This window comes from Electrophorus electricus, chromosome 15, assembly GCF_013358815.1.
Source record: "Electrophorus electricus isolate fEleEle1 chromosome 15, fEleEle1.pri, whole genome shotgun sequence".
Classification (NCBI taxonomy): Eukaryota; Metazoa; Chordata; class Actinopteri; order Gymnotiformes; family Gymnotidae; genus Electrophorus; species Electrophorus electricus.
The window spans coordinates 8,857,259-8,881,376 of record NC_049549.1 but is presented as its reverse complement, the minus strand read 5'-3'; the positions used below and the strand labels follow the sequence as shown (position 1 = coordinate 8,881,376).

At 38.3% G+C, this 24,118-nt stretch overlaps 1 protein-coding gene across 2 annotated transcripts in view; it reads left to right on the top strand.

Moving 5' to 3' along the window:
• The window catches only part of lrfn1 (leucine rich repeat and fibronectin type III domain containing 1), a 112,483-nt gene that overhangs the window by 7,889 nt on the left and 80,476 nt on the right, over positions 1-24,118 (top strand). Inside the window, exon 1 of one of the 2 annotated variants that reach the window (XM_027014883.2) lies at positions 8,629-8,876. The exons of the other annotated variant lie outside the window; for it this stretch is intronic. The gene's annotated coding sequence lies outside the window, so the exon portion shown is untranslated. Of the gene's footprint in view, positions 1-8,628; positions 8,877-24,118 lie in introns of those variants that run through there. 2 annotated transcript variants of the gene reach the window in all.

Here is a 24,118-nt window from a genome sequence, read left to right as displayed (position 1 = left end):
GCATACAACAACAGTGTTGTTGAGTAATCAATCACAACTCACTTTGATAGTAGAGTGGGAGAGGGAGATATGGGAGATGCAGAAACACACACACAGACACACAGACACACACAGACACACACACATACACATACATATGCTCACACACACAAAATGGGACAGACAGAGAAGAAGATATGGAAAAGACAGACAAAGATAGGGAAAAGCTGAAGGAAGAGATAAGATGGGAGTGGGAGAGAAGGAGATAAGATTGCTGATTGAGGGAATGAGTGAGGGTGAAGTGACTTGGCTGGAGCATTGGCAAGTTTACATGGGGAGGAAGTTCAGTAATGAAGCCTTAAGGACTGCAGGCCATTTCATGCCTGTAAAAAGGACCATTCATGGAGAAACCAGCATGAGAAGAAGTAAAAAACCTGATTTGCTGAGTACTTGTACATTCTTCTTCCTGGTGGGTATGGAGGTCACAGGAAGGAGAGAAAGAGAGCAAGAGAGGCAGAGACACATGAATGTGTTTAAAAAGCTCCATGATTAAGAAGCTCCACTAGGTCTCAGCATGAAAAACAGAATTGATCAAACAGGAGAAATCTGTAGTGCATAGAGAATGGGAAAGTGGCATTAAAGTTAGGGCAAAGAAAGGAGAAAGAAAAAGAGAGAGAAAACAAAATGAAGGGCGTGAAGGAGAGAATTAGTGGCATCGGAAATAGTGACAACATTCTGGAAAATTATAATGAAGAATAAATACCTTTTCCCATTGGCCATTAGAGAATGTAAATTCTCCCATTGGTTGTATTCACAAAACATGAAACATGCCGCATTGTATTGAACTTCTTTTTTTCCCCACAGACTGCTGTTTTCCAGATTCTTTAACATGCATGTTACCATCTCAGAAGAGCTGATTGATAATCTCTTCTTCATTACCTCCTCCACTCCTTCATTTTTGCTCCTTACAGGATGTGAGTTAGAAGCAGATTCATACATAAATTCTCATGATTGGCAAATTATTGCTGAAGTGTGCTTGTCATTATAGATCCCAGTGACCTTCTCCAATCACATAACAAGTGTCAGAACAGCTGTTAGATGCCATGCCATCGTCATGGTGTTGAACGGCTGAGGGTTGGAAAAACAGCCATTTGAGATTAATAGCATGTGACTTTCTCTCACACAGATATTGACATTCACACACACACACACACACACACACACACACACACACACACACACACACACACACACACACACACACACACAGAAAGAATGAATCTAAAGGGGTTGTTGAAAAAGGGGTCACTAGGTATGAAAGCATCTGGGGTTCTGATCTGCCTCTATTTGCCATACAGTCCTTTCTTACCAATCCTGGCAAAGCCCCCTGCTCATCCATATGACCAATCCTGACACTGCCACACTATTCAACCAATCCACAGTGGCACTGTTCCCATGTCTAATGTTGGAGTGCTGACATGTTACTTTCAGTCATGACTAGTACCAGCGGGAAACAGTGGGTCCTGGAGAAAGTTAAGTCTGGGCTCAACATTTAGCTGACACTGGGTTCAGCTTTTAGGTGAAAGAAATGTACATTTGTTGATAACTGAACATGGAAATTCATGCTGCAAATTAAGAACAGTGGCATTAGTTAAGCAGTTTATTTAACATAAAAACCTAATTTTAGTTTCATGTCTCATGTGAATAAACTTGTGACACACATTTGAAATAAAAAGAAATAGTGCTTTCCCACTCATTGTACTATATATTCCCTGTATATGCATGCACTTTATTAAAACAATTTTTTATAAATACTTTATGGAGTAAGGACTATAGTTCATTTGCTACCATGCAATATTTGAGTTAACAAATATTCATCAGTGGTGAGTTACTGACCAGAGGATCACTGTTGGCTGGATATTTTCGATTGGCAGCTCTGTCTCCATCCAGATGTCCCACTGATACCTGTTAACTTCCCATCAGTCTTGGTGTGTCTCATAAACTTGTACCAGCTCACAATTACAACCATTCCACTACGCATGTCACTGCTGTGTTGAGAATTAATCACCACTGAAACAATGCCCAGTCAGATACACTAGTGGTGAAGTTGATAATGGGTAGCGGATGAATAATATTATGTCACTAACCTGCGAATTCAATTTCAAAGCACATTGCTAAATTAATCTATGGACTGCTTCATGGGACCAAGGCTTTTCAGGTGTGGATATGAGTAAAGTGGAGTAGGTGGATGTTATTGGGAAAGACTAATGGGTCACTGTGTACTCTATATCACTCAGGGTAAGTCAAGTACAGTCAATTCTGTTCATAAGGCACTGCAGTTTGGTAATCAGGATGCACAGAAGATGCCACGACTGACCTAACATTTCAGTTCATCTCTGACACCCTGAGTCACCAGTAGTGCAGCCTTCTTCTGGAATTCTGTTATCACAGTGATTCCCAGGTTTGTTTCCCAAATTCATTTAGCATTTCACTTCCCCAGAACAGTCCATCTGCACAGATAGAGTCAAGAATAAAGTGGGTCAGTGTGCAGACCCGAAACATTCATTTTCCCTACCTGTTATTGCTAGATGATTTTTCATGGCAGAAACAGTACAGCAAGGTGGAGGGGGAGGAAGGAGTGCCTCTTGTTTTCATGTTATCATCTGGATGATTCTAAATGAGCTCTCCAACCCAAGCCAGAACAGACATCCAGCAGTGTATTCAGTTCTTCGACTATCACATGCACAAAGTACACAATTTATCACTGTGCACCCAGCTCTCAAAGTGCCACATCATGATGAATAACTCTCCAATGTTTATCTGGAGTGGACATTTAAAGATACTCTTTGGTAAACTTCTGCTGGACCAGGGGTTTTTGTGCTGTGTCCAGAAGCTGGGAGCCAAAGGCAAACAGAATAAATCTAGACCCAACTAAACAAGCTCTGGTATTTTAGAATGGTGGTGTATGCGAGTTATATCTGGCCAGGGAGGATGTTGTAATCATTCCCATTTATTTAGAAGATTGAGTACTCTGGTGAAAACAAATTACTTAAACTACTTAATAAATACCTGTATATTTAAAAAAAAGAAAGAAGCAGAATAGCAAACTATGCCTACAGAGAGAATGATCATAACTGTTTGGCATAACCTTTTAGATTAGGGTAATGGACTATATATATATATATATATATATATATATATATATATATATATATATATATATATATATATATATATATATATATATATATATATATATATATATATATATATATATATATATATGATATTGAGGGTATGGCATAGTATTTACACCATTCCTAGGATTGTGCTTATCTGTATTGAGATCGATTATTATATTCACAGGATCTGTTGAAGCTTAGGGGTCATAGCTCCAAATGCCCCTACTGAGACACCTTTTGTGTTAGCTTCCCATTCCACTCTCTATTTCGTTTTTCAGTCCCAGAAAGGTCCCTCAATGTTTCCATTACTTGCCACATTTATTACTACTGCTCTTTTCTGAATTTTATCTACTTCCACTTTGTCTGGTTGTTTGATGTATACTGCAAAATAAAAACTACTTGTTTAATAGTAAGTAGCTTGGCAGGGCTGTTATACAACAGGACATGGAGTATCAGTACTTAAAAGCTTTAACTGCAATACACTGGTAGGAGAATATGAGATGTAATAGCGTGAGAGGTAATAGTAATGATACATAATGTGTAGAAAAGGACTTAAGGGGTGGAGATTAGCTGTCTGTGTTGGACAGAAAGATGACACTTCTTCCTGCTTGTTTTCTCTGGCATTTGAGGTGGCAGGTGTGATGGAAAGAGGTGAGGAGTAATTTGCTGCTCAGATTCTGCCTTTCACTGATGTAACACATGATTGATTATGATATTTCTTTTCCCCTAACCAAGTTTTCTGTTAGCACACATGCTAAATGGCTGGGTGTGTATTCACACTTGCTATCTACAGTACCTGGCCCACCATTTACTCTATATAGCTCACACTGTTACCCAAAGCAATTTACAGTTATAACTGAACACAACTTGAGCAATTGAGGGTTAATGGCCTTGTTCAAGGGGCCAACAGTGGCAACTTGGCAGTGGTGGGTTTAAACTGGCAATATTCTGATAACTAATAAAGTAATTTAACCATTAAGCTTCCACTGCCCACAAGCAAGGTAACACCTTTTTCAATCTTTGTTCCTGGATTGAGTCTTACAGTAACACATGATAAAAAATTAGTATGATTCTACTTTGGTATTCTGAGAAGCATACATCTTGAGTTCCTCAGGATTGTATGGTTAGCATAAATGTATACTGTGGAACTGAATTTCATGTCATCTGATTGGTAGCAGTTGCTCACATCTTGCTCACAGTGCTTCTTCATTCTTATAACACCGAAAGAGTCCACCCTTTACATGTTGTTTGAAATTAATGATTTTCAAAAGAGCTATACTTACTGAAATCTCCTGAAGACAAATGGTCAATATTAGCATGCAACACAATGTGGTTTTTCTTGCATTACTGCCAACTAATTATGCACTAGGGAACTTTTTTTCTTTCTTTTTTTCTTTTTTATAAATAATAAATATCTTTTTGAACTCTTGCCTTAATTTCAATGTGATTGTGTTTTGCTGGCAAAAAAACCCAAACCAAAACAAACAAATAAACAAATAAAAAAACCCCCACATTATATATATGCCTCTAAAGAAGGAAAATTGTCTCCACAACTGTGGTACTGCATTGAATCACCTATAATTTAAAACTACTGCTTTTTTAAAACTATAAACAGGAGATGCATGTTTAAACAATACACATGTAAGCATCATACTTCAGTAGGAGTTGGATTGTATAATTTCACATTAAAAGTCCTGAAAAGGTAATCTCTCAATGAGTTTTTACAAAATTATACATTTTTGTTTTAGAAATAGAACAGAGGTGCTTTATTTAGCTAAGTGAAATATTTCTACCTGGATCTTCAGGCTGAGGCTAATCAAAGTGAGTAACCAGCATTTGCACACCTCCCACCAACTCATACAGTAAAGGTTGCCTACACTGAGGAGGTTGTCTACATGGAAGGGGTTGTCTACATTACAGGAACAGCTTGCATTTCAGGCTCATTGCCATGCTCTTCACATTTTGTGTGCAACAGAGTGTAGTAGTTTCCTGAATAGATGCATGTTTCCATTTTGGTTAGGCCCACTGAAGAGGTGGAGGGGTTATAGGCACTAAGGTAAATTTAGTGTAATGACAGATCAGTTTGGTGTAGGACTTGGCTTACTGGAATGCCTGATTTTCATATTGCTTTGTCAAAACAGTTACAAGCTGATAATTTTATTAAAGAATGTAATATTTAAAAAAAAATGGTGTTTCAGTGCTGTAACTTTTGTTTATCATCCTAAACTGTAAAAACACAATGCACAAGGCAGTGCAATGATATGACAATAGGTACAAGACCTAATACTAGATATATATGATATAAAATAGATCTGACAAAAACCATGGCATTTTGTGCCCTGGGAAATGCCATATGTTTACTTGCACAAACAATGAAAGACAAGGCTGTTAAGCGTTAGCCCTATAGTTGAAGCTCTCCTGGTTTGTTGGTGTCATATGCTGGGGTGAAACTTAGCTAGCCAATTGGTGGAATTGGAGACTACTAACATTGGGAGAAAATTAACATAAAAACTGTTGGAAAAAAAACCAAACAAACAAACAAATTAAATACATTTTTAAAAGGGTGTTTATGGGGCAAACCAGCATGTGTGGCAAACCCTCACCAAAATGGAGAGTAACTGCTCGTCTTCTTTATGACACCCATTATATGTTAATATTGCCTTTTTTTGGTAAAATGTAAATACCTCAAAATGTATATTGCAAACATAAACATCATTTATATGGTTAACCTCACACAGACAGTGAAGAGTAATTAGTTAAAAATAAACAAAATGATCATTTTCCTTAGATGTTGTGTGGCTGAGGTATGTGTTAGGAAGTAAGTTGTGATAGCACATTCATATGTGTGGGTGGTTGCGTTAGTGTAGTAGTCAGGCTTCAGTGTGTATGTGCATTGTGCGCTTGTCAGGTGTGTGCGTTTGTGTGTCGTGGTGCAGTAGTGGGATGTTCTAAATTATTTACCAGTGTCAAGTTGACAGATGACGCAGAACTCCAACTGCTGTTGCTGCCAGGAGATGAACGGACATGAACAGGCTGATATTTACTTCATGGACGTGATCAGACTGCAGACACGCATGCAAACACACAGACACACACACACACACGTGTGTGCACACACACACCCATGCAGGCAAATACACACACGTGCACATAGACATTTATGCACACACATATGCACACAGGCAGACACGCGCACACACACACACACACACACACACACACACACACACACACACACACACACACACACACACACACACACACACACACACACACACACACACACACACACACACACATCAGTGGTCCTTCTATGAAGCCAATGACCCTTCTGTTAAATAAAAAAAAAGGCTTGGTATTTAGCCAAATGTCCTCATAAATCTATGGTGTTTATGAAAAGAACATAAAGATGCTACCAGAAGAATGCAGGCTGAATAAGAACCACAGGGAGAAGCAGTGGAGAAGCAGCCATTAACACCTACACTTCCCAGAGCGTCCCCCACAGTAAAAAAAAAAAAAGAAAAAAAAGAAAAAAAAGATGTTTAACTTAAAATAGTAGGTATCTGGGCTGCCTTAAAGTAACATGTTACTGTTCTATTAACTTATTATTATATACTCCTACTAGATATGCTTTTAATTCAAAATTTTAAACTAAGGCAATAGATCATTTTCATTGCTAAGATATCCTCCCCAGTAGTACTCATTTTTTCTCTATTCCATCTCCCAGACCAAAAGTACCAGAAAACCAGTGTTCTTTGTGGCTTGGTTCAGGCAGGCTAGGAGCTTGAATGGTGAAAAATGTGGCCTGGCTCAGGCTGTGTGTCAGACTGGGTTGAGAAACACTGCTGTTAGACACCAGATGCCACAGACATGTCCTCTAAGTCTCTTACCTCATGCATACTGTGAACACACATGGACAGAAAATTGTGCATCTCAAAATCTGTGTCTGATATGCCTCTACTTTTGATGTCCTCTGATAAACTACTTTTCTGGAACCAATGATTTTGAAGCAGAGTTGCCATGGTAATTTAATGGATCAAAGTAACAAACAACTGCCTTTTCAAATCTGTGGTTTGTTTCTGGTTTGGTGTTTGGTGGTATATACCTGCACAGGCCAGTTGTATTTCATTGCAGATAAATGCCAAGCACTAGTGGTTATGACTACAGACTGATTAGAAAACACTCCTTGAACCTGAACTCTCTCCATAAAAATGAAGTAGGATTATGGAAGTCCAAAAAAAACATTTTTTTTTGATTGCACATCTGAATATTTCATCTTGAATTCCTGATCTGGAGAATGGCAAATGCTGACTCACTGGGTATGTAAGTCCCCCAATCATTTGCATTCAGTGAAACAGGTTTTTCAGTTTTAAAATAAAATACTGCTGCTTCTTCTACTGCAAATGATAAAAGATAATAATTTGTAATTACAAAATAAAATAATAGATCATCTGTTGGGGATTAGAGCGAGAAAATGGAATCGTGCAGAAATATGTAAACGATGTTTTAGCGTCTATCGCTGATGCTGTGGGGTAGGGTGTGGGCTCGGAGGAGCAGTACTAGGGGTTGCTACGTAAACACTGCTCTGACGTAAACAGTTATCTGAGCCTTTACATCGATGTGTGATGCAAGCAAAACAAACAACCCCCCCCCCCCCCAAAAAAAAAATATTAATTGAAAAAAATAAATTAAAAAAATAAAAACAACAACCTGAGCCCCGAGCCGTCACCTTCCTCGGGGAGCATCGCATATGGATCCATTCGAGATCTATGCATTTAAAGTGGCAGCACATGGTTTAAAAATATTGTTTCTGGAAAAGAAATATGTCACTGCTTGCAATAAATAACGAAATAAATAAATTAAAAAAACATTGTGTCACGTTTAAAAAATAAAATAAAAATGAAATAATAAAATAAACATAGGGCATAAACATAAAAACTGACATTTTATATTCGTTTTTATTTTTAGGAAGAATCAGTCAGTGTTGATGTGTGGGATCAACCATAAAAACAGACGGAAAAACAGAAAGGTTACCAACATAACCAATTTTAAAGCGTTTTCAGACTACGTAATTTTCTGCTTGAAAAGATATTAGACAGTTAAGTCTGACGTTTGTGGACAGGTGTTCTTATGCACGTTAAATACACGTTATTCATAATAGACACATTTTAGTGAATAAAGTGCACCTATCAAAACGAAACACAAAACGTTAATATTTAATGTGAACAAGCATGTTACAGTGTTGGTAGTTATGACTGCCCTTCCACCAAAATACTTTTTTGAGGACAGAAGCTGCCAGCTAATAGGCTTGAAATTGCCTTGCGTTAGAGGCATAAGATCGATACTGTGAATCCACTTAGAATAGCATTTAAACGGTCTAATTGCAATTTAGCTCCGTTTTCTGCTCAGCTATGCATAGTAGCAGTAAGTGGTTCAGCCTCATCTCGTCTTCCTGCAAGGTCACATGGGTGGCGTTCTCTCGGTAATCCTAGCAGCTGCGCGTAAAGAGTTAAAATGTCGGGTTTAATATGCCGTCGGAGTCGACTGCCCGTCACCCCCGTGGTCCTATCCACAAGTCACTAGAAGCAGCCCTATTTTCGCGAAGCATTATTGGTTCAAAACGTAAACACGGACGGGAATCAGCATAAGACATGTTCACCGCTGCAATTCCAGATGTAACCGCCGGGGCAACGAGTATGCGCTCAGGCAACAGCTGTAAGTTGTTTGCAACTACTACGCCGTTAAATGTGTTGTGACTTTCTCTCACGTTTCTGTCATGTGCATTTTAAACAGCGGTTCCCCAGTGCAGGAAGCCTTTTTCATACTCCATGGGACTACAGACAGAATCGGATAGCAAAAGCTATACGCACTTGGTGCACTTTGGAAGCCTATACTGTTTCAGACGACCGGGTGTGCTGCACTGCTGAACGCTTGTTGTCTGTTGCAGCAATAGCAGAACACTCACTCTCTGGCTGCATCTTTTCCTGATTAAATGGTAGCTTAAGAATGTGGCAGACCTCATTTCTTAGAGCTCTTTTGCGTTACTTTTTGGTTTTGTGTTTTGCCCTTCTATCAATATCGTTATGAATTCCTGGGGCTCTGTTTATATTAAAGAGTGTATAAGTAATACAGCCATAAAATACGTAAAATATTTTAAATCCCAAATTAAATTGAAACGAATAATGAAGACAGTGATTTGTAAATTATCGTTGACCTGTATTACATTGGAAACAATACAACAGTGCATTATTTGATGCTTTACCTCATGAATTGTATTGATTTTTGAGTCCACCAAGTGCTAAAATGTTTCAGGTGTAACTTGCCCCATTTTGTCTGCAAACAAGTATTAAGATGAATAACAGCATAGGGTCTTTGTTGTTGCCTTTATTATGCATGTGAATGTGTTTTTTTGCGTTGTCTTGTTGAAACATGCATGGACATTCCTGGAAAAGGCAGCATGTATTACTCCAAAATCCCTATGTTCTTTTTGGTATTAGTGGTGCTGTCACAGAAGTGTAAGTTACCTTTGCCAAGGGCAGTCACACAACCCCATACCATGACAAACCTTGGCTTTTGTTACTGGTTTGGATGTCCTCTTCTTTGGTCTGGAGCACACTGTGTCCATGTCTTCCAAAAATGACTTGGAAATATTGATTTGTCTGACCACAATACACATTTCAACTGTGTGCTGGTCCATCACAGATGCCTCCGAGCCCAGGGAAGTCAACAGTGCTTCTGGATGTGGTTAACATGAAGCTTCCTTTTGGCCAGTTAAAGTTTTAACTGGTATTTGACAAAGGCTTGCCAAAGTAATCCTGAGCCCATGTGGTTATATTGATTAAAGATGAATGCCAGTTCTTGTGTTGCAGTGTTGTATGAGGGATCAGATCACGGCTATTCATGGTTACTAATGAAGGACACCGCTTGCCCTTTATGCACTGACCTTTGTTCATTGAATCTTATAATTGTTATGCAACATATTTGTGAAATACCCTTTTTATTTCTTTAAGGAACATTGTTTTTAAACATTTCAATAATTTTCTCTTATTGTTATACTTTGTTACTTGCGCTACACTCTACATTGCACCTGTCCCAACTTTTTTAGGTATGTGTTCTCTGAACTGCAGGAATTTATGTATATTTACACATGAAATAAAGCTGCGCAGACAAAACATACAATACATTGTGTTCATACTGTCTGCAAGGCAATAAAAGTTCAAATAAATTTAGAAATTGATGCTTTCTTTTTTGATTTTCCTTCCCCATACCACCCCAACCTTTTCTGGTTTGTGGTTGTAAGTAAAATAACCATGGGAATGTAATTTTTGTAATGCTAGAAGAATTTGTGGGTGGTTTCACAACAATGTTCCTTTAAGTTTCCAAAAGGAGCTGCTGATGCTCTAAGACTTAGTAAAGAGTATTACTACATGCATATTGTATTTTCTGTAGTAATGCATTAGTTCAAATGCGATATACCTCTTTTAAACAAGTTATTCCAAATTTGGGGTCTTAATGAAATATTTGACATGCTTTGGTAAAAATGCCTCAAGAATACCACAAGGATCAAACACCACAACACCCTTCTCACCCTGTCTAAACAGCCCTTTCCAAAAAAGCTGGTTTGACTGCCTATTCCTTTAAATGATAATGAATCACTGCTCACCCCACCCCACCCCACTTCTCTGGACTGTACAGCTTTTCATTACCTTTGCAACTGTTGAGCATGAACTTGGTTGGTATAGTCAGATGTTGCTCACAGTCCATTTCAAGTTTAAATAGGTACATCCATAACCATGACCTAGAGCTTTACAAGAGTACAATACTAATTAATATAGTGTAGTGGAGAGCCATGCTACTTCTCCTGTGGGGGGCTGAGGCTTAAATCTCCTGTTTGGTTAAGTGCAACATAGTATCCCAATAATATTTCTTGTGCAACTCTCAGTATTAGAATTTGTAAAATGGTTGAAATCATCAGTTGCTTTGGATAAGAGTGTCTGACAAATGCCTAAAGTACTAAGGATGCATGCATGACAGTGATTTTAAAAGTTGCTACTTGCAAATCTTTCCAGTCTAAGAGCCTGAACATACAGTGCAACAGGTGGCAGAGCAGATGACATATACTCATGTTGTATATAACATTCAGTTTGCTTTGAGGTCAGGTCTCATTCTAGTAGCATCACACTAACTTACAGACCTACATATTGCAAAGTGTTCCCATTTGCCAAATAACAGATAGTTGCTAATCCCCGATTACCTGAGTGGAACACAACTGTAACTTTGGAGAACAGCTACATGCAAGTGTGAGCACTCTCCCAGGGGTTGGAAAGGGGATAGTATGGGGGCAGGGCAGGCAGATCAGTCAGGGGTTGGGACAGGGGTGAGGTGAAATGGCCTCAATGATCCACAGCAAGTCATAAACTTCAAGTGAATTTATAAAATCATCTGAAACATCAGGAGACATCAACACTCATTGTCTCAATTTACTTTCATATTATTCACTTGTTGATAAGAATGAAGATCATTCACAAACTAATAGCATTATTGTGGATACTGCAGCCAGTAACACCAATAACTTTCTAGAAAATTACATCAAATATATTACTTCAGCTATTAGCAGTAGTCTGTGCTAAATGGACAAATAACGTGCATAATATATTTTTTTAATACTTACATCTCCCTTGTCTGCTGTTTTGCCACTGATAGTCATGAACCCTCTTTTAGTAAAAGTTTTGTTACCAGTCCTGTGTTGTACTGATCCAGGTTGGAAAAACAGCCAGATGCAAAGTGGTTAGCACACATGTACAAGTTGTTGCTGACAGTAGCTGGCAGTCAAGAGCTATAAACTTTATCCACTCAGCTTTTCTGTCCTGTTATGCTGAGGGGTGATGTAGCAATTTGTGCTTGTCAGTGCAGTCAACACAACAGTTAAGCTTTGACATACTAGCGGGTCCAGTGCTTCAAGAAAAAATGGCACATCTTGGTAGAGGTAGTTTTCAAGCCATTGGTGGGCTTACTCAAATGTTGGGCTGTATGAATCTAACGAGGGCCCATCTGACATAAGATGTGGAGCAATATCTGTATGGCTTGTGTATGTCAAAATTATCTTATTTCACAGTTTGTGGGTTGGTAGACATTCTAGATACCCAAATGTATGTGCACAAGCACTGAAAAAATGAATTTTTCATGTCTCCTTTAAATTTCAAATACCTCATTGTAATACAGATAATGGTCCAGCTGAAATACTAATCTGCCAGTGTCCTGTCACAGAGGGACTGCCCGTTTATTTAAGGCCATCTCATCCCTTGGCTCTGCGTATAAAATGTAAATGAGTGAAACCAATGATTTTGGAACTGGCTTGATGATCGTTGAATTTTAATTAATTTGTAATGGCTATCTGCAAATGAGCAATCAAGACAGGCAAATTAGGGTCAGCTCTGCTTCAATATTTGGTACCATGCCTGTCTTGGTGAGAATTCACCAAGACCCCATGGGATTTTCCCCCGACGGCTGGACATGCAAAAAGCTCCACTACATGAAAGACTGTGTGAATCCAAGTGTGTGGGTGTGGGTGTGTGTGTGTTCAGAGAATGTTCCACGGAGTCGGATGGGATGGCCAGAGGTGTGGGATCCATGGACCAGTCATTGGTAACCATGTCCTCATTGCCTTTTAAAGACACACTGATTTTTCGAGTCATTAGCTATGAAAGATAGCTGCCATTCTGGGGGTGACCCAGGCAGATAAAAGCCTAAACCAACACTTCTGCTCAAGGTGGCCCATTTTGAGTGCAGACTCTTTGGCACACATCCTGTTCAGCTGGGTGAAGAAGGCAATTACCCATGGCGGGTTGCATTCCTCAGGTGTGTTGGTGTTTAATCACTGGTGTCCCAGTATGTGCCAGGCATAGATTCTTGTCTGGTTTTACATATACTGCTGTGCCGATGTCTTTGTTGCGCCTTTAAAAAAAAAAAAAAAAAAAAAATTACTTCTTTCCTTTTCTTACCTCTTTGGGCTGAAGATTGAGTCTTCTTTCACTTTAGCTGTGTTGTGATTTTAAACAAATGCATGTGATGTACGTGTCATTGTAGCAGAATCAACTGTGACTGTGATTGAGTGCCACATGGAAGATTTGCTTGTGAATTACATATATAATTGCAACAGGATATAGATTTTTATTTGTTTTTGTTTTTTAACACAGAAGCCATGGAGGTCAACTATCTATGTGTAAATTATTTATTATGAGCATTTGGGCCATTGTTACTATTGATTCTTGCTAGTGTTTATAAAATATGATCATAATACATGTTCACTTTATAGACTGCAGTGTAGAGATAATTTAGTGCTTTCACGATCCTGTCCTAATTGGCCCAAAATGAAATAGATAGGTTTTGTTATTATCTAGCCATATGTGTTATAAAATGGCCATTTCCAAATTTTTATTCTTTTAGAATAAGTAGAAGCAGTATTATATCATTTTGTTTGTGGATGTTTCAATCAACCTGTTTGCCTCTAACTCATATGCTGACATGATTTAGCATATTGATCATAGTTGTAAAATTCTTGCTATCACTTATATCTCTGTATTTTACTGACGTTAAATAGACAATGCTCACCTAAAGAAATGACTTAAAATTTTCAGCCTCATAAAAAATATCCTACATGATGTTAAAAAGAAGTATCAGCTCTGATCCTAATGTGTCCCACTGCACAGTTTGGGGTTTGTCCTTCTGTTGAAGCAAAGTATCCATGCTGAGTTCTTCGTGAGTGAAATGAGATGTGCTGGAGCACAGAAAGCAATGATGTGTAGTGATTTGTGAAATAAGTCTTGAGAATGGCATTCAGCAGACAAAGCTATATATTTTATTCATAATATTATATATAAACCGATAAACAAAACCCAAAACACAATTTTATCTGGGACAGGACTTGTTTCTTCTGGTCTAGCTCTATGCTCTGCCCTCTTTGCTTGCAGTCAGAAAGCAGCTATAGGAAGTCTCGTTAGTGAAGTTTTAAGAAGAAGCATACCACAGAGCTGTCAGATGGGTGGCCACCTTCATTCAGTGTGTTGCTTCTTTATCACTGCTCTGTACAATAGAGGCATCATGGAAATATGAGCCGCATGCTACTTTCGAAGCAGCAGCATCTCTGGCACAGACTATTTCTGTCCTATCAGGTTCCTCTGACATCCTGGATCATATTGCAAAGCCTGATGGGAAGATTCACTCTCTTGTTGCTGGTATATAGCATTGTATTTTGAGAATTGACAGTGGATATTAGCTTTCATGGAAAAAAAACCTCCCCAAAAAACCACCTTCTCAAGAATGCATTTGCGTAGTAATATCCAGTGCAGCCTTAAGCGCTCAGTATACTTTTTGTGAACGAAGTTTCAGAAGGTTGTGCGATGCCAAAAGCACCTTCGCCAATCCTAGGCTTAGATGAATAATGTTTTCATCCATGGAGTTTGTCCAGCCACCATGCACATGACATGGCACAGTCCTCCCCTTGATGTCTGCAGTTGTTCGTTTTCTCGGCAGTTACGTCACATTGTTTGCTGATGCCAGCCAAGAAGTCAGTTGAGGCCTTAGGGTGGATCTGGCTGCCGGCTGCTGTTGAGTCTTTTTTTTTTGTGGGGTTTTACTCTCTTAGGAGACAAAAAGCAATTTATAACCATTACTAATGTTTAGAACAGCCACAGGAAAAAAATGGTTTCAAAAGCTTTCTTCTCCAAACAGATCCTCTTGCAACTTATAGGGCGGTGCTTCGATCCAACTATGCTGCACATAAAACCTTTCCTTCAAGGGCTTCTTTATTGATGTGTGTGGTTTTAAATAGCACTCTTACAGCTAAACTCTCAGAGAGCATCATTAGAGAGCTTGTGCTTTGTGTGGGTAGCTGATGTGATGTTATTAGGGGAATAGGCAGTAAACATCGCCACAGAACCAAAAACACTTTCCAACAAGGCTAATGAAGAAGCAAGAAAGCAGAATAAGGTACCTTTAAATATACCTATAAAAATGTCTTATAAAAAATATATGGATATATGGATAATATGAGTCTTTATTTTTAAATATAGAATCTTTGCATGGCTCACAAAAGAAAATAGCATGTTCAGTATGTTCAGAAATTAGTAAATTGCAAGTGTGAGTTTTTGCCGTTGCAGTAGCAGAGGTTTCGCATATCCATGATGCACCTGGGGTATAGCCATCACCATCATCAATGTCTTCAGTACACATATCCTGCTCTGCATCGTTAAACTCAGTCTTGTTGGGGGGAAGGTCAATCCATGTAAAACTGTGTTTCTGTGGTGCTCTTGTGATTGGAATAGGCTATATTTGCCCCTCACTACAGTAGACTGAACAGATAACTTTAACATTGTTATATACTCCAGGTGATATGTGAAAATGATCTTTACTTTTTCATAAAAGTATGAAACTTGGTACACAGGTTTGAACTCTGAACATTTTCAGAAATAGAGTCATCATAGAAATGCCACAAAACACATTTGATTCTTCATTATCTTCTTCAGTTTCTTTTACATTCTTCGATCAAGCTGTGTGCTTCATAGAGGCTATATTTGCATTTGCAATTACCCCAGCATTAGAGCTCAAGCATGGCCTGGCTGACCTATGGAAGAGTTGACCGCACTGGTCCCTGATCACTTCGGATCAACTCCGATTGGGTTGGTCCATCCATCCCCAGGCTGATGGAGATGGCATATTTGGTGCCACCTCAAGTGATTGTGCCCAAGGAGGGGGGATTTGCTGCATTTTGTTTGTGCCCAAGGAGGGGGGATCTGCTGCATTCTTCTTCATTGTGAACACCTCAAGACAAGCTAGATCGATGATGCAGTATCGGTGGCTGCTGGTTCCATTGTAGGGGAGAATTGTGTAGCATTCTACAGTGGAACGGAGCTGCTCTGGAATGCATTAAAATCGAGCTTTTATCATAAACACTAGTTTGAACCTGCACCCGTGCATTAAAATTAAGAGTATTCCAAGGTCCAAAAATATGTGCAGCTAACAAAACCATTCAGCTGATTCCATAGTCAACCTATCCTGGCAAACTAAAATATAATGCTCAGTACTGGACAGGATGTCTGTCCACTTGGATCAGTGAAGATTGTTTCCAGTTAAGTGCAGTTGGTTACTTTTCTAATGAATAAATGACTGAATATATACCTTACAGTAGGTTTTCTGTCTAATAACAGATGGCACAAGATTCAATAAAATGATCAGAACCTTTTTAAGTATTACTTCATCCATCATATGAAGACAAAAATTCAGACAAAACTCCTTAGTACAGAAACTGAATGTTCTGGATGTAACTATATGGAACTCCACACTCATACTGATGCGTTAGCAGCATCTTTTTCCCATTCCAGTGGGAATACCATAAAGCTTGTCCTCATTCCTGTTGTCATTATGGAAAAAGGTCACTCTGTAAAAGTGCTCTGTATGATCAGCTTTTTGAATTTTCAGCTAATTTTCAACCCAACCTGGCAGAATCCGGTTCAGCTGAGTGAGTGAGTTATTTTGAGTCAAGCAAGTTTGACAACTGATGACATATGGCTTATTTAGGAATCATGCAAAGGCTGTCGGGATCAGCTCTTTTGGTCAGTGAGTGGGTCTGACTCTGTTTAGTCTACTCTGTTTCTCTAATAGTGAGACCCTAGCAGCCACAGATTGCGCAGAGTACAAACAACAAAGGAAGCTACAGTCTACAGACTTCAGGGACAAAATGTATGTGAATTAAAAAAAATAATAATATTTTTATAACGATTTTATTTGCAATTTTCATTAGAATTGAATTAGAATTAACCTATAACACACATAAATATTTCAAAAATGCAGAAAAACTTGATTCGGCTGGATGTTTGAATCAGTTTGATCGATTTACAAAAAAATAAAAAATAAAAAATAAAAATAAATAAATAAATAAATAAAAAAATATATATATATATATATATATATATATATATATATATATATATATATATATATATATATATATATATATATATATTAGTATTTACTAGTCAAATAAATACGTAAATAGAAACACATCATGAATTGGATACCACTACATTTTTTGGGATGGTCTTTCCACCACTTAGACATCCACGTGTCTTGATGGTGATATCCAAAATGTGATCACGGGCAAAATAGGACCTGCACAAATTTCTCGACTGAAATTGTCATGCAGAATGAAGGCTGAAGATTTTTATGATTTCAAACTGACATTCAGTTTAATAGGTATCATTTATCAGCTGACAAGAAAGAAAATGAATGCAAAATAACCAGTACGTTTAACCAGTTTTTGACTTGGCGGCAGGGTTTGGGGGAGAGGGAGGGGGTTTATGTGGAGGGAGGTAAAGAGCCATCACTAGTCTTTTTTTTGTGTTAAGGTTTGTATCTCTTATCACTGTTTGTGTTAGTTTCAGCAGATATGAGTTTCAAAAGACACATTGTTCAGTTCATGTTTGGCAGCAAGTCTGTGTAGCATTCTGATTGGTCAGAATAAAATGATAGACATATGTATCCAAAGCATCCTTTCATCATGAAGGATAGAAGAAAGAAGCCAGTTAAGGGCTGGGCTCAGTGTAGAATTATATAAACCCAGCCTCCTGCATAATCAGTCTAAAAACCAGGTGCATTCACTTGTGTGGAGAAATGCTCTGGCATTCAGTTGAAAAGATGAATGCATCGAGGCATCTGAAAGGTCATCTTCACTAGTCGATTGATGCGCACCAATACATTAATGTAAACAAGGCAATTTACAAGTCTTTACAATGAAATGAAGGCAGATTGTTTATCACAGAGGCAAATGCCATTTGTCTGTTACTCTTCTTTCTGTCTCTGTTCTGCTATCTCTCTCTCTCTCTCGCTCTCTCTCTGTTAGCATTGGTTAATGTCGCCTGTATCAGAAACTGAGCTGCTCTTTAGGGGCCCTGGAGCTAGACAGAAGAGCAAGGATGTGTGTTAAGTGCGTTGTGACATGGGGAAGGAGAGCAGACATGAATTTAAATAAAGCGGAGAAACACAGTTTCTGGGCAAAGATACACATGCACTCTATTAATATGGAACAGACACACACACACACACACACACAGGCACGCTTAATACACGTCCCTCCACCCATGTCATTTATTGTCTGTGCTTAAGTACTTAAGTCCAAATGAATCAGTAATTTGCTTAAAGTTGTCTGTAGCTGGCAGGGTACATAAGATTGTTTTTAGAAGAGCTTATGTCTATACTAACCCATCCATGCAAAAGAGAGCGAGAGAGAAAGAGAGATGCAGAGCATTTGATTATTATTATTATTATTATTATTATTATTATTATTATCTGTTACAGAGGTAATGGTAGACATAATAATGGTAATAGCAGTATTGTTGTAGCTATATTGTTCTTATCGTTATTGGTAGCAGTTGTATTATTGTTGTCTATAATATATTTTGTTTAATATGTTAATTTCTTCATCAAAGAAATACTAATATTTGGCAGTACAAATGTGAATATTTGTCACGCCAGTAAAGCACCATTTAATTGAATTTAATTGAACTCAAATTTGAGAGAGAGAGAGAGAGAGAGAGAGAGACAGAGCGAAAGAGAAGCTTCTTTTAACTCCCCTCTAGTTAAGTTATGAACACGAGGTGTTCCTGATTACAGGTGTTTATTTTGGACATCCATGCTGTCAAATGTGGCTTCAAACATGTCATGAGACCTATATAAATTAAATAGACAAATCATAAAATGATTTAATACATTCTCACAGAGAATAACTATAAAAACAGATTGCAGAAACATGAAATACATTAAATACATGAAACATGAAATACATGAAACTTACAAAAGGCTATACGCCGTTAAGCAATAATTAGCTCGAACGTTCACTGAAACGTTAGCTAGCTCATTATCATATTTAATAAGTAAATAAACCTCCCTACCACATAATACACATTGGTTGTATTATCTCAAAAAATAAAAAAAGAAAGAAAACCGCAGGCTCTGTAAATCTTCAAACCTTATTTAAACTCAGAGGGTTCTTTACCAGAACACACAAAAAATGCGTCCCCAATAATATTAACCTGATCACGACATGGAACATGGATTATATCATGGATTATATCATTATATCATGGATCCTGTACAACACTAGACATATCCTTTTCCTATGAACATATTCCTAAACTATATTTGTCAACTGCCAAATAATAATTTTATTAACATGGAGATTATACTTTAACTGAACAAGAAAGGCTTAACTTTATAACTGACTGTGTTGTAAGATACAGAGAGAGAGAGAGAGAGAGAGAGAGCGAGAGAGAGAGAGAGAGAGCAATAATAGACTGGAAAGAGGCGGACAAGCAAGAGCGAGATTAAATATGATCAGATCCCTTTATTACTATTTGACCTTATTACTATTTGTTTCCATTTATGTGATACACATCACTGAGTGAAATATTTGTTGACTCATTGTGCTTCCAGAGGCAAGTGGTAGTGCTTAGACTGACCATTGAGACTGTGATCTGCCTTCATGGCTGTGACCTGCTTTTGAGGCTCAGAGGCCCATCTTTGAGGTTGTGATATGCCTTCAAGACTCTGGCCTGCCTTTGATGCTGAGGTCTGCCTTTGAGGCTATATTTTGGCTTTGAGGCTGATATCTGCTCTTGATATCTGCTCTTGAGAATGACCTGTGGTTTTTTTTTTTGTTTTTTTGTTTTTTAATGAACTGTTTCCACTGAGAATCAAATATGCAGAAAATACATTCCCCATGCATTTATAGACCTCAACAGGCAAGACAGAAAACAGTCTAGAAAAAAAAACAAAACTTGAAGAGACTACAAAGATAACCACAAAACAGTGGGTAAACACTAGCAAGACAAAGCACAATGGGACCAAGCTTTTACATACAGGTATTGATGACATTAACATGAAACAGGTGCTTGGGGAGTGTGCTAGAGCGGAGCCTGAGCCAGAGTGGCCAATCAGGAGTGGAGGAGCTGGGGAGGGGCATGTACATTGGCAGACATGCTATGACATGCCTTTTGTGCATTTTGCCTTATTTGATGTCAGTTGTGCTGTTTTGGAAATACCAATATAAAAAAAACAACAATACAAGAATAATCAGAAAACTCCTTAACAAGTCTTAACTTATCTTCAAGAGATCCCATTCAATTAACATGGGTTTTTTAAAGCCTATCTCCACAAATATGAGTATTTAAAGTCCCACCTCCACAAATCATGGTAATTCAAAGCCCTGCCTCCACTTAACATTAAAAACCTTTGCATATATTTATTATATTTATTCAGCACTTTAATACCCAGGTAGAAAGGGATATCACTCTTATTCCAATTCTATTTTAGCTCAAATATGGTGTGACTGAACTCATTAGACAGAACAACAAGACAGAGTCAAGTGATGTCACGTTATGAAGCTGCACTTGACCATATACCACAATGCTAGTCTTATATTAATAGGAGACAGACTCCACAGGCTGGAATCTCCACAAGCTGGAAGCATGGGAAATGCTCACCTTTGAACCTTAACACAATTGACAAACTAACAGGAAAACAAGTAAAAAACAACACAAACAAATTCACACCTTAGTTTGCAAAAGCTTGCTTTTCATACTCGAGTCGACACTGATTTCTCCCTTTGCCTTTGTACTTGAGCTTGAGGAATTGATTTCTTTTGTTACTTTAATGATCTCAGCAGTTTTCCTCATCCCTCTGTCACCATTCGCTCTATCTTTTCCTCTCTATCATCTCTAGCTTCCCTCTCTTCCACTCTCAGTCGTGTCCACTCTGCACCAAGGACTGTCATTAATGTTGAATGAGAGCAAGAAGTCCTTTGGGAACAGGGAAGAAAGAAAATATGTGCTGTCGGTGCTCTCTCTTTCTCTATTTCCTTCTATCACGCTCACTTTATTCTTCTCTCCTCTCCTTTGCATGATGATTTTTGCTTCAACCACTAGTTCAGTGTTTAACACTTTCTATATGTAAACTTTTCCTGATGTCTTTCATGTAGAAACATAATATGTTTTATAAACCAAAATTTTATACGACTACTGTCTTCTAACTTACTGCTGAATCATGTTTTAAAATCAAATGATTAATGCAGTAATTCACTACATGAGCTGTGAACACTCCTTTTCTCTTTTCTCTTCTTCTTCTCTTTCTCTCTCTCTCTCTCTCTCTCTCTCTGTCTTTTTACTTCTTTCTTCCTCTCTGTCTTTTTTGGGTCAGCAACACTACTTTATTGATCCATGCAGTGTTAAACTGAAGCCACTGTTACGTATGCAGCTTTGTTCCCATGGCAACAGCGAGCTGGCCGCCGAGCTCTGGGCTGGGCCATATTTACTGCGGCGCAGCAGGAAGCCCATGGAACATTTTCCCCATGAGCCACTGGCTAAAAGTAGGCCAGCGTTTCCAGTGTTCTGTGTTCAGCGTCACATTCTGGCACATCTCCCACTTGCTGACAGAGACACCTGCCATGAGTCTGTACCAGAACCAGATGAGGAGGTGAACAGGATGAGTGGAAGAGAGGATGAGAAAAAAGAGACAATGCAAAGGAGGATGGGAGAAAGAGAGAAGTGAACGCATGAGCAGATCATGTCTACAGCAATGCATTTTGGCTGCCCTTCTCAGTATGGCATGCACACGCACACCCTCACACACACCCTCACTCAAACACACACAAATCTGAACCCCGAGGAAAGCGGAAACAATGGCTGGCAAGGGCTTGGGGTGGGATTTGTGCCAGAGGCTCACTGCCTGCTGCAAGATATCAGAACCCTTAGCCTCAGCAGAATGCATCTTTCTGCATCACAAAAGCGCATTAGTCTGCCTGTGGGTGTGTGTGTAGGTGTGAATGTACGTGTGTGTGGGTGTGTTTGTGTGTGTGTTGAGAGACCATGTATTCAATCATTTGTAGTGATCAAACGATAACTTGTGGGGGAAATCATTCATTTTGCTCCATGAACAAAAATACATTTATACAATGATGCAACTTTTACACTTTTTTTTACTGAGACAAGGGTTAGAATTAGGGTAGAAAAAAAAAAAAAAAAAAAAAAAAAAAAAAAAAAATATATATATATATATATATATATATATATATATATATATATATATATACACACTGTATCTGTGTATGTAGCTATATTATGTAATGTTATATAACACACAAGAAGCATGGAATTTGAAACATAGCGATGATGTTCCGTAGTAACATTCCCCTGCCACACCTTGCTGAGTTATCGGGGCCTGAAATGGGATGATGTCTCTTTTGTGCTTCTGCGTGAAGCCCATCTCACCATATGACAAAGGAGAATGCTTTCCATACATAATAAATGGTGACAAACTTCTCTGGCTAGGTTGTAGGAAAGGGCAGCTTCCTCCTGACATGTGTAATAGATGTGTAAATCTGGGACTAGCTCACTGGCTGTGTTATAACAGATAACGTTACAAATTACAAACTTTACTGCTCTATTGAAGAGTATTCCTTGCATTTAGTGTTCTGACTACACTTTTGGATTCACCATGGAATGGAATAATGTTTGCTGTGTGAATTTCAATTAAGCTCTGACTCTGTTTCTCTCAGTGATAAAGCAGTACTTATCCCCAATGCTATAGTGGATCATAATCTTGAGTTTATGGTTTGGACTGAAACATGCCACCAGCTGAATGTCTATTTTACACTATATGAAGCTACTCCTCCAGGATATCAGTATATTGATAAACCATTTGGCCATGGTGGTGCACTGGCCGTCCTGTATTGCTCAACATATAATAAAATACGTGCTGATTTACCAAGTAATGTCTTTCGAATGCCTTGCTCTGAAAATTTCAAGGATGAAACATCAGTGGATTCTTCTTGTATACTCTTCTCCTAAAACTTAACCTAGTTTTATAGCATATGAAAGCTTCAGGGCAATAGCCAGAACATTTCAATAGGAAAACTGGTTTGATGGGACATACTTATTTAAAAAGACCATGTCCTTTGTTATAAGTAAGGACAAGACTGATTTAAATAGACCAAGACTGATTTTATACCACTGCCATCAAAAATTGCCAGGGAACTGTATAAGCTCGGTTTTACACTGTTAATAAGCTATTGTAGCCTACTAATAGTTAGTGTTTAGCCCTATTTTAAGAACTCTGCTGTAGGAAGAATTTCTGATGCTTGATAAAATTGATAATATCTATTTACAACTTTGCTTTTTATTATATGCTATCCCTTGGCAAATCTATATGCTATACTAAACCTACTGACACACTCCCACCTATTGATTTGATTAAGTGTTTGGCTGATATAAAGATTTGGAAGGCTCAGAATGTTCTACAATTAAATAATGACAAATCTGAGCCCATACTAATTGCATCTTCAGTGAACTTGAAGGAAATTGGACATTCTTCCCTGGCTATCCAAGACTTTATTATGTCCTATAATGTCCTCTGTCTCCAGGCATAGGAATCTTAGTGTCGTTTTTGACTCCACATTGTCGTTTGAGGATTATATTAAAAACATCAGCAAAACTGCATATTTTAATCTCGAGAACATCACTCAATTACATTCTTCTGTATATTCCTAGGTTATATTTCTTCTCTCCCCCTGTAGCTGAGGCATTTATTCATGCCATTATTATATCTAGACTTGACTGCTATGATGCTGTTCTTCCTGGGTTTCTTGCCCGTGGGCTCAAGAAGTTGCAGTATGTCCAGAACTCAGCTGCTATGGTTCTCATACCAGAACTTGGGAACATATTACTTCTACTCTTAGTCACCTACAATGGTTTCCTCTCCACTTTCACATACAGTACAAAATCCTTCTTATGGTTTTTAAATTCTTACATGGTCTGGCACCTCCTTACCTTTCTGCTATCCTTCATATTTATTCACCTTCTCATTCCCTTTGGTTTTCTGATACTCTCCTGTTCTACACCCTCTTCCAGGCT